This window comes from Bombus bifarius, unplaced genomic scaffold (genome assembly GCF_011952205.1).
Source record: "Bombus bifarius isolate JDL3187 unplaced genomic scaffold, Bbif_JDL3187 scf7180000007984, whole genome shotgun sequence".
NCBI classification, from domain to species: domain Eukaryota; kingdom Metazoa; phylum Arthropoda; class Insecta; order Hymenoptera; family Apidae; genus Bombus; species Bombus bifarius.
Genome location: NW_022884367.1, coordinates 1,524,145 through 1,536,956, shown reverse-complemented (window position 1 = coordinate 1,536,956; position 12,812 = coordinate 1,524,145).

The following is a 12,812-nucleotide window of genomic DNA, read 5'->3' as shown; positions in this document are numbered from 1 at the left end:
ATTATAAGCAGTTTATTATATTCGTAATTTATCGACATCCATTAATAAACAAGGTCTCATTTTAAACGATTACTTGGTTTTTTTAGGTTTAAGATACAAGTTAATTTACAAGATTGAAGATTTTCAAATTGACAACGTATTAAGTGTTATATAACTGTATAGTTATAACTATGTAATGTTATGTAGATATAGGTACTAAAATACCTATTGGTCATACGGTTTCTAACTTCATGTTATAATAATATTTTCAAAACTAAACTTGTAAACTATAACATTTTACTGTTTAAAATTATTTTCCGATACTAAATGTAGTGTATTTATGAATTAATTAATACCAAGCAGTAAAGCGCCTTATAAGATTATTATCAATTAAGGTTACTAAATTAAAAAATTCCATAAAGTCTTATGAAAAAAAACATTAACAAAATCGTAGTATAAGCTTCGTCAAATAATAAATCGACAATTTATAAACAATACACATGAAATAACCATGAAATTTTTTAGTATTTTCTACTCAGAAGATAGTCGAAGGTATACCCTAAATAATGCATTTTCATTTAAATCGATATCTCAATTGGTTCCGAAGATATAACGCTAGAAAGTAGATAGAATAGAAGAAACTAAGCCTACAGAATTATGAATGACAGCCTACACCGGTCTGACCTACACTTTTTCCAGGAAATGCGTACGCTTAGTAGTAGCAATAGTAAAAAAACGCAGACGCTGTCTGTCACGGACCAGCGCGCTATTAACCAAGTTATGATTGGTCAGTGACGCGACGCAAAAGAGAGGGTCGTACGTGCGAGAGAGATAGCGATAGGGAATTATTGAAAAATTCGATTCTCTTCAAACGATCATATCTAAGCAACGGAAAGTCGGCTCGAAATGAAACAAGAAGCATTTTATAGGGGAAAGTTCACTCTTTGCGATGACTTCAATTTTATTTGCACATTTTCATTTGTTTTGCAACAGCGATTGTCTAAAATTGTAGTAATGTTAACAGGTGTTAACAGGTGTTAACAGGTTAAAGTTTATTGAAATAAATGCGTATATTTCTCAAACAATTTCTTTATAATAGTATTGTTAATAGTATTTATACTAATTATAATGCAAAGTTATGTGTAGTTTTAATATATTTATATTTACTTCTGCTTTTTCATAAATCACTATATATAGATAATTGTATTTCGAAGTAAGATCAAACATGTACGATAAAAAATGAAAAACAGATGTCTAATGCTGTCGACTAAAAACTGTTTCAAAAGGTTGGCAGCATTCAAGCATAAACAGCACCACACGCTGTTATTACATTCAGTTCTTTCGACGAAATCAAATCACCGTACGTACAAAGCAGTACGTGATCTCGCGAGGTTATTGCACGCCCTTAGAGCGGAGGTCCTCTTTGTGTTCACCATTCGCCGATTCTTTCCTTCCCCTTTTCGAATACTATGTTGCCTTATTTCGATTTTCATTACCTTTGAGGGGCGGCGCCCGGCAAAGGGGGAAATATATGACGTGCTTCTCGCTAATCCTTCACGCGAAGTAGCGTGGAGAAGGATCGTTTATCTGGGAATGCAGCTAATCCATCGGACGGCCGAACGAAAATAAAATATGTTTCGTGAAAGCATGATGAATCTGGGAAAATGTTTATCTTAATACATCACTCCTCCAAAGTCGCGTATTTCTCAAACGCGCGTTTAGAGCGGCCGTTAACTTTCGAAATTGTTTCTCGGCTCTTGACAACCTTGATACACGACGCTCCGCCATCTTTTTTGAAAACGAACGAGAATGTGCTACATTTTTCTTTCCTTAAACTTGAAAGTCGCTGTTCTACAATTTTTGTAGATGTCGCGACATTCCTTGGACGGTTTATTCTATGAACCAGATTTGAATTTGCATTTACTTAGAAATTTAATCGCTAGTTTAAGTGCTTTCACTTTATCTTTACAATTAAATCAAATAGTATATACTTTTTACAAAATTCATCAAAAGACCAAGCATATTTGAACCAATGATTAAATCGAATTTCTCATTATAATACATAGCAAAACGATTTTTTAAATTGATTGTTTACTCATCATAATAGATTATTATTGAATTGTTTGAAATTATAGTTTGCATTTTACAATTCTTAGACAAAATTGATTTATTTTAAAAATGTTAACAGTTTTAATATAAAATGTTTCTTGTATAACCCATCAAAATAGGAAAATACAGAAAGATCAAATAAAAATCCTAATTACGTGGGAAATTTTTTTTCAGCTTACCTAGCATCCATATCAAGGCTGAGTCACTCGCTATCAGACAACGTAATTTTGAACGATACGTCAATGTGTAGAGCAAATTTTGGTGGAAATTACGAAATCGTGGTATAATGGATCGTACTAACCGGTAATTTCGGATCACGGTGAAGTTGTTAGTTTATGCAGCCATAAACCTTCCTGGTTGCTCATCGTTGTCTCCCTCTCAGACCAAGTGGCGACGTCCACGGGGGATGATAGCGTTGCTAGCAGGACAATGTATCCTGTGGGCACAGAGGCGCCTTGCATCCCGAGGTCGCCGCTATGTGATCCTGTCGACGCAGAGAGGATTAACGGTGCTAGCAGCCTATGTGAACGGGTTTTAGTCGAACGTGTGAGAGTTCGGACACGTGGTAGGCTGATGCTGCGAGAGTTCATGATGAAGTTCCTCGAGTGGCTCATGTTGCTGATAGAAATGGCCATCTCATAAGCGTCGTTCATGACTTTCCGGTGAATAATTATGCGACAGCTTTTAATGCGCCTTTTAACAGCTGTCTTTTTTTCAGATTTTTTGACAGCGATGAATGAAATACGTCCCTTAATTGTAATAAATCCTTCATTTCACGGTGATTAACTTTTATTCATTATTTTCAAAACAGTGTAAAAAGCTTTCATTAAAGACACGTTATGCAATATTTCAAGTTCATGAACTTCCTCGGCTCCATTGAATTTAAGTGAAGAATAAATGAAAAGCAATTACATTCTGACGACTTCAATAAATATTAATAAATATTAATAAATTATAACTTCGTTTGTACTGAAGTCTACTATTTTCTAAACGTATCTTAATCTTATTATAAAACATCTTACATACACCATAATAATGTTCAGGTATAGAAATTCAATTCACGCTTATTCTATGCTTCGACTAATTTCCATCACTTCTTCTAGCCCCCAAAATAGGAGGCATCGATCAACCAGCTAGTCGGCGAAGAAAATTGTTCAACCGAAAGATCCAAGTAGACCTCTGTGCCACTAACTCTCTTAGAGTACGAGAAGTGGCATGAAATGGAGAAGGAGTGACCAGAGAAGAGGATGAATATGAAGGAGGATAGAGTGAGATGGATATGTAGTTGTAGCGGAGAACTGAGCCGCGTGGGACATGGGAGCTGTTCATCCATGTCTTCGTGTCCAAGCGCGTGCACAGAGAAACTCTGTCCATCGTAGACTCTAGTCGGCGAGCTTTCCCGCTTCGTCCTCTCGTTCTCACCCTTTAACGTTGTCTCACACCTTTCTCCATCCCTCTATTTACCCGTTGCTTTCCCTCCGTGGTTCTCTTGCTCTAACCGAGCCTCTCGTACAGGCTCGTTCAACGGGCCACTTCAATTTGCATTACGTCCGACCGCGCATAGCCGAAGGATCAATTAAATTTCTATTAAGCCGAGCAGCCTTTTCCAAGGTTGGCAGGCTTACCGCCGCTACCAACGCACGCGCCATTTATCGAACGGATTATCTGCATTGTCTCGAGTGCCCCTGGATGGGAATTATTTATTTTCCCGGGCGTGAAGTGCGAATCGCGGAGATTGTTTTCCCGTCGTAACCCGGCAAATCGGCCACCGGGATTGCTAGGGGTGAAAAACAGGATAGAACGGATGTGAAGGAACCAGGGATTAAGTGGGTTACGGTGTTCAGATCCTTTTCCCGATTCTTTTAGGATTAATCGACTGTGGAGGTTTTGCAACGTAACTTTTGACTTTGAGATATATGATTCTGGAAGTGGAGTAGAATCTTAATTGCCAGACCTGGCACACTTGTACGATTGAACTAATATTATTAGCGAAGCTTTATAAGGTACAAGTTACAAGTTGTTGATAGTAATAAATTTTCTTGTGTTCGATGATAAAACAAATGAAATTTACTCTATTTGCGAAGTTGAAAGATTATGAAAAGCATTTCTATAAATTACTCGTAACTTGTTAAATCGCTGATATCGGTAGTTGGTAAATTATTGCGCAAGAGGGCTTTGGAAACGTTATAAATATAATTTGACCCAAGCGTATGCATCATGGCGATCTCATATTGTATATCCAATGACGTACACGTGTGCGACATGGGTCCTTTTCAAAAAAATTTATCGTTGGGAAGAAAATTTTACAGATGGAGGATATTGATTCTGTAGACGTGTTCAATATGATTCTTACTATCAATATAATTCAATTATCTTCAGTTTTTATCATCCTTAGCCTTTTCATTTTTCCTATATTTCTATTTGTTAAGGTAAGTTTTGTCTCAGAAATTCTATACTTTATTTAAATAATTTAAAAATGGAGAACTGTATCCGTATACGTGATATGCTTGTTAAATATAAATATCATTTAAATATTTATATGCGTAAATAAAATATAAAGTTTCTTGTATAAAAATGATTTGGTTCCACATTGTGATTCATTTTTGTTAAAAGATTTGCAATATTCACAGCAGTTCCGTGCGTTTGTTACGCGCGAAATATTAGAATTGTGGACAAAAAGAGTAATAGTAAAATGAAATTGAGCGACGTTCGAATTCGGATAATATAGAACCTGGCATGAAATAATAAAAGACAAAGCAAAACTGATATTTACGTGCGGTATTTCCACGTTGAATTCGTGGCTCGAAATCATTTTATGAAATTTGCCTTTTCATCAAAATCATTTTACAATATTATTTTTGAGTTTACTGAAAAATTCAAGCAAATATAGTAAACTGTATTTCCTCGGAAAGCATTGCAAAATTTGCGTTTCGATAATTAAGTTTACTACGAGTTAATCGCAAAACAAAGGACACAGATAGCATATTAGGTAGCAATGCAGACTCGAAAAGAACAATCACTGCCATTGTTGTCCAATTTAAGATAGACTCGTACAAAATTGTAATGGAAGTGCATTGTGTCGATCAGTACAAAATGTACACTATGTACGCATATATGAATCTATAATAACTCATATACATAATATATATATCCAACAATATAAATACATAAATTGTCACATATGTCATATAATTAGTACCTTTAAATGTTAAATGGAGTTACAATATATTTCCTGCTATATTTACATCAATTAAAATTCATTGTATAATAAATTACGGAAATGTAAAACAACCCATTATGCCCTCATTTTACTGAACTACCTTAAAACATATGTACATAGTTATCACAAACGATTACCAAACTCATTGCAATTCACTTTATACCTACCACGCTATATTAATTTATTACCCACCAAAAAAAAAAAAAAAAAGAAAAAAGGTAAAAAAAAAACGAGAGAACGGTATCCCGTTCGAAGCGTATGAATCGCGCATTCAAAAGAGATCAATCAATATAACCGATAAAAAAAAAGGTCGGAGCAAAAAAGGGAGGAAAAAAAATCAGTGAAATAGGAAGCAACATCGCGATGAATCTCGAACAAATTTAAATTTCCACCGCGGATCGTATAGACCCTCAGCTTAGCTCCGCGAAGGTTGATACACTCATCAAGCACTTCGAAGCTTTCTGGTTAAACGAATTCTCATTTACGGAATATTATTCGATATTAATCCCCGGGGAAGTTTATAACGCGTAAGAAGCGCAATCCGCGCCTGCATCGCAGCACAGCATTTGCTAAATCAACCGCGGATTAAGATCATAAATCAAAGAGATTTCGCAAGCAGCCCGAGGAACTTAACAAGGGGAGTAAACGAAGGAAATTATAATCGGGAAAGGTTGGGAAAGCTGGGAAAAAGGGATTGTAAAGAGAGAAAGAGAGAAAGAGAGAGGTTCGAAAGAGGCTTCGACACCTTGAATATTGTAAACGACACGAACTACGTCCCTCGGACGATTCTTATAAATGATTCAACGTACGTCCTCCCATCTGTCGGATGATTTTTTTCTCCTCGATTCCAATTGATTTTATTATCCGGATCTCCGGATGTACGAGAGAGCCGGGATCGAGTTTTTCGCCACGCACGGACAGGATATCGCTTTTTTTCTCACCGGAGCCCGGCTTACTTTTGATACTGCCGCTTCGATGCCATTTCGTAAGTATATCGGTTTTTATACCGTGACACCATATGGCGACGTTTCTTTCACGCGAAAAATTCGATCGGAACGAATATATGGCTTATGAAACGATCGTATTTTAATAGAATTATAAGTGCGATTTCGTTAATCCATAATTGGATTCTTTTCTAAGATTGAATTAATTTTATTGATAGTTTGAAGTTCAGTATTATTCTCGATTGGAATAACTTAAATTGATAATTAAAGTCTCTTAAGTATTTCAAGAATATTGAAAATACAATTAATCATCAGCCTTCAATCTTAATTAGTAATAAAAATGATTAGCTCCCCACGACCTGAAAAATTTATTCTTCTTTCACTGTTATCAACACTTGTAAAAGTTATTGTTAAATAAATTGTGTAATGAAAGGTCTGTCTTGCTGCTTACATAGCGTAGATCAAATTCAAAAAGTATTTTATCCTCGATTCACATACTACTTTACGTAATTCAAATATTCGATGCACACATGGTATCCTATGTACTAATAAGTCCTATAATGTATGTTAAATTTATGTTTTCATAAACGCAAGTACAAAGAAATAGAATCTAACCAAATAGTTATTTTACCTAGACATAAAATGTATTTTCGCTTGTTATGTGCATTCTGTAAATTTCCGCATCCTGAAATTTCCCATAAATACAAAATATATCGCCATCTAGTAACAAAATAACCATCCTAAGAACTGTTAATTTGAAGCTTAATCTCCTACAAACCCGCAATTAACAACAAGATAAATTCTACTACCCTTAAAATTATCCCCCCTCCAAATTCAAGATAATTATATGAACTCTCGAAGGGACTTCTTCGCTTTATCCTCTTTTCTTTCAACTCGATCAGAAGCATGAGAGGTTAGCGAGTATCACAGACGATCGTGGCGCTGTTTCTAGACGAGCTCGTTTGTCACTAGGGAAAAGAGTGAATGGATAGCAAGCCGTATATATACGCGGCGGTATCCTTTGCAGGCCAGGCCGCAATTCGATCACGATAATCAGGGATTACCCAACGACCTGAGGGGCAGGCCATGGGCCGACGGCTTATACCCGTTCCCTTGAAACGCGGAAACGTAAAAACCTTCGTCACCCGTCCAGCCCTATGACGGATCAGCCCCGGCGAATAGCCTTTTTGCGAGTCTCTACTCCGTTTACCCCTGTTTCGTCTTCTCGATCTCGTGTTCGTCTCCTCACAGACAGCAAGGGACAGAGAGTCTGAGATAACCATATGGTGTTACCTATAAAAACCGATATACCGTGAACACGATGCTACCGCAAGGATTTATACTAAGTGGATATTGTAAAAAGGATACTTTGAGAGTTGATCGGAGACCAGACGCTTTTCGATTGATATCATATAAATGTGGATCGTAACAAGAGTTTATGGTGGAATCCGATAACTTACTTTTATTTCTGTAGAGAGAAATTGAGAGATATTAATTTCACAGAAAATGTGTATATGTTGATAGGCCATTATTAAAAGAATTATTAAAATATTAGGTAAATTGTTACTAAAATATATCGTCTTATTAAAACACAATTTCATTTTGACGTGACATTATGAATCCATTGTTCATGGAAATGAAGACGTCGTGGTAAGACGTCGCTGATCTAGAAACCTTTGTAAATCCGAGATAGTTCAATTCGGCACCATTCATCTCACTAATGAATGGCGTAGATCTAATCAAACTAATAGATCTTACGACGAAATGTTGCATTCAATGGGTTTACGTGCTTGTACATGTGTGCGGAGACTCTTAGCGAGAATAATTAAACGGATTATGAGTGAATTCTATATCATGTTAAAGGAACCCAATTGAATTATTTCAAAATAGTCCTAATAGATAGATTATAATGTACGCATTTTATTATTTTTAAAAATTATAACTGGACTCAAATGTACATATGTTGTGTTAAATACCGAATCTTTTAACATTAAAGAAAACTATAATTACAGGAAGAATTAAATTGTACAATTTGGCAATCAGTAGATCTAAATCTTAATTAGAAATCAATATGTGCTTGCTTTAAACAGATATTCCACTAATCAATAAAAGCTTGAATTTGATAAGTATAATTTTTCTCATTTATGACGACGTGTAAAAATGATTAATGCAGATATTATATATGAAATTTATTAATATTCTGTGCGAAGTTGTGCAATCTGATAACTAATAGATTTATTCAAATCCAAAAGAAGAGCCTAACTTTATTATTTCCACGCACATGATTCACCAGTATATCTACCGTACAGTTTCTAATTATCAAATTTACCGATAGAGCGACAATACCTCCTTCCACAACATCCGGCACAAATGTCACTATTTTATCGCTCGTTAAATCCAGAAGTTCTGTTTCAGAAACCAACTCGAACGCAGTTGAATACAATTAGCCTCGACAAACATTCATGGCACCGTTACAAAATCAATTGACAAACAGTGGACTGATTGATGCAATTAACTTGAATCCAAAAAAAGAACTAAATTAAAAAAAAAAGAAGAGTTATCCATCGACATATAGTTTACGTTTCCGAATTGTTCATGCATTTTCTATAAAAAGTTTTGCTTGTGACGGTATAACCGCGGCGGATGCAATTCGTTCTGCGCTCGTGCGCTCGTTCCAGCATATTTACAGGACTTGTGTCTCTGATTGGCTGACACACGTGATTTATCGCCAGCGTGAAAAACGAATATCTATCTATCTATCTACAAACGCCATAGTTCTTTTTCATTCAAAAATAGCAGCCGTTCCAGGCTTGAAACTATGTCAATTCGTGGATCACCGTGAAGCGTGAATCGCTTTAGGAAATTAACTTCTGCCTGTTCACGCGGCTGAGCGCGCGAAATTCGATTACGATCGATGTGAAATACGATAACTATCCCTTTCGGTGTAATCAACTTCATCTGGATGTATTGTATGTGATTAGCAGTTCGTTCCAATGAAAAATAGATGATCGAATGCGAGGGAGTTTGTTGCCCCGATCGGCCATCGTGTATATACATATTTTTTAACGATGAATTTTAATGTTCTTCAAATATTCGCTGACACATGCGTTAAATTGAAAATCGAGTGAGCGTTTAGACAACAAACACTATTTTTCATTCGTTGTTCAATGGACAGCGTTTTACTTCCAATTTAGGTTAGTATCTGTTTGTGATTTCTAAAATAACAGTGTATTATTTTATAAATAAATATGAACAATAGTATGTATCTATATCTCTATTCATAAATATTAGGATATTTATCACCCAAAAATGTAAATGTCAAGAATGGTTAAAAAATCGAAAAAATTAATCAGAATTCTTATACTGTGATATAAAATTTTGATATAAATGAAATCTAAATCCTAACATTAAGTGAATCAACCTTAAACTTAATCCGAACCTTATATATTATGAGTATGTATTACGTGACGATATGGAGGTTGGAAGTAAAAAAATTAAAGCAATCACACCAAGAGAAGAAAGTCACACCATTGACTAACAATATTCACAACCGAAAAGAACCTATCGCAACGTGACGCACCCCAAGCATAATTTATGAGAACGCGTAAGTTACTGCGGAACAGCTTTCAATTTCCACCGTCAAGAAACTACTGCTGGCACGAGTACTCACTCGCGTACGACTCATTCAGAGAACGTAACGTCATGTCGTTGGTCGTGGAGAACGCGAACCCTTCGTCTTGAATCTTTCAGTAGGCAAATGCGTCGAACCGTCGCGGGGGTGGTGATGCGATTACAATTCAAACAGCTTCCCGTCTCAATCTCGCCGGGCGACGTGGTCGATAAACTGCCACGCCGTGACAAATGAAACGCGAAGGCATTACGTTCTTGCTGCGCCGAAAACAGCCCTTCGAACCGAATGTCACTCCACAGCCATCTTCTCACCCCTTACACACATGTACAAGTCATATACAGTAGCTCACGGAAGTGGTCGAACACTTGCAGACACTTTTATGAATATATTATGTGTGTTATACGAATATAATCATGACGATTGTGTCTCTCTGCAGTGCTAATGAAATTTCAAATATGCACGATGTATGTAACACATGGAATGTGGATATATAAGTTTCCGATTACAAGTATTCAAACATTTTAGCGAATGATCGTAGATTATGTTTTGATAGGATTAGAATATTGTCAATTTTTTAAGGTATACGTATGAACTTTCAATCACTTGGACGTAAAAATGCCTTCATTTATTTATGTATATCAATAGGCCTTATATCATATCTATATTCGTAAAAACTAAAACACACCAAACTGGAAATCTTCTTTTCTTATTTTGCTCTGCGTTATTTATAATCTGCTCTTTACCATATATTAGATAATAAGCAAATGTATCCTGAAGAGTTGATAAGAGTAAAGATATCATTCAATGATAATACTCCATCTACGTCGTAGTTGATCAACTGAAATTGATACGTATTTATTAACTTTTAATTTCATGTTTATGGATCTAAATATCTTGTAACTTCCATATACATGTTCAGATTGGCTTTAAAGATCACTCTAATCTTAACAGTCATTTCTTACAGTCCTATCGAAATTTCAAAATGTTTCACCTAACACAATAAAATTCGTCAACATTAAATGTTGCAATACATTACTGTGCCACTATACACGAAGAGTTAAAAGTCTGAACATCAGTTGATTGGCGAATTACCTCTCTGTAATCGATCTTTGATTCGAAATCTTTAGGGGAACGTGCCATCATACGAACAAATCCTCTGCGTTTGTGAGAAAATCGTTCTCACACGATCTCCTTGTCGCACCAACCGGCTCGCCACCATTCTCGACAGATAAAACTTCATCGAACGGTTCGTTTCCCCCTCGCCACCATTTATACACGATTTTTCTCGTAATCGCGAACATCCATTTACGATCAGGCTCCTTCAATTTCTCGTTACCCCTTCCTCTTCCCTTCAGACTGATCTCACCCTCTGTCAGGTTTCACCAGCGTCCTTCCACCACCTGGCCCATCCAACGCCCTTTTGCTATTGATTTACGACGGCTATTTGCAAGATCACGCCTGCCGCGTTAAAACTTTCTACAACTGCACCACGCCACGCCACGCCTTGTGTCGTATTGCTCGAAGAGAAAAGGTGATTATGTCGAGTCATCGTAAAGTTTCGTAGTTGAAAATTGGACGCTGCCCAGGAATCGGTCATCCCCTCCTACCTTATTGCGGCGTAATTTTTTCGGATACTTGGAGAATACCTAATGGAATATGAGCTTGTTCCACTCTCTCTCGATTTTTTTCTTTAGATTCTCTTCCTCCTTTCACTTCACTGTGTTATTTTATTTAGTTTTAGCTTCCTTATTTTGTCTGTTGTATCATTCTAGCTTTTTTTCCATACTTTTCTTGGAAACAAGAGTCGATCTTGTTCAAAGCCGGCTGCCCCACGGGGCGAATTTATTCGGTGACCCGAAAAAAAGTTTCGCTTTTTTTCGCCACTCGGCCGGGTGGGACGCAAGCAGCCCTGTGTCGTGGAAACGATTTTCGATTGTCGCTTGAATACACAAGCGATTGCCGTACTGACGGCCGACAAGGAAACCGAATCCCCCAGTCGGAAACGAGTGCGCTGCGTTTTCGTTCTCCGATGAGAAAACGAGTCCACGCTCTACGCTCGTTCCCTCCGAAGATTTGCTTATTTGTTTTACCAAATTACCCGAGCAGCTCGTGTATCCTTGATTAGGGTAGTTTCCTCGGTGAACGCGCTTCTCCTATCGATGAATGAAATTCTACCGTGAACGTGCTTTGGCCGAGATGCGACTCAGATGATGTTGATAGAGATTAGGTTTCCTTTCGAGAAAAATAATGAGATTGAAAATGGAGAAGTTCTTGAAGCTTGATAGTGGTTTGTTTTTCTTTCTTTCGCAATTTATAATGGGATGTTTCATGAGGAATTGCGTATTGCGGTGTTTTTGATTGACTCGAAAATACAATAGCGAGTATGTAAATAGACAAATTATGTTGAAACTATAATTATCGTTCGAAATAAATATTTGGCAGCTGTTCTATGTTTATAGCGCTTCAAAATATAGGGAATGTAATTTTTAAACCGTCACTATAGAAAGTTAATTGAATTTTGAATTATTTGTACTTTTTGTACATAAGGTCCTTACCTCGTAAAATTTACCAGTCGTAAATTGTAAATAATAGAAACTGTCCAATTCTATAACTTGCAGTGTTTAATGTTATTGAAATATAAAAGTAAACAAAACCATGACAAATAATAAATAATACAATAAGAATAAATAATACAATACACAAAATAACAAAATAATAAATAATACAATAAGATACAATAAAGGTAGCAAAACTTTGTCTTCTTTAACTAATAACGAAAAGGTACTAAAATTTTTACTTAAACTTTTCTCATAGATCTATCACTTGTGAGAGAAACACTGTTGATTAAATATTTAAAGATTCCACGAATGACTCATGAAATTATTGCAAAAAATACAAAAAGTACGATCAAATGGCAACGACGAACATT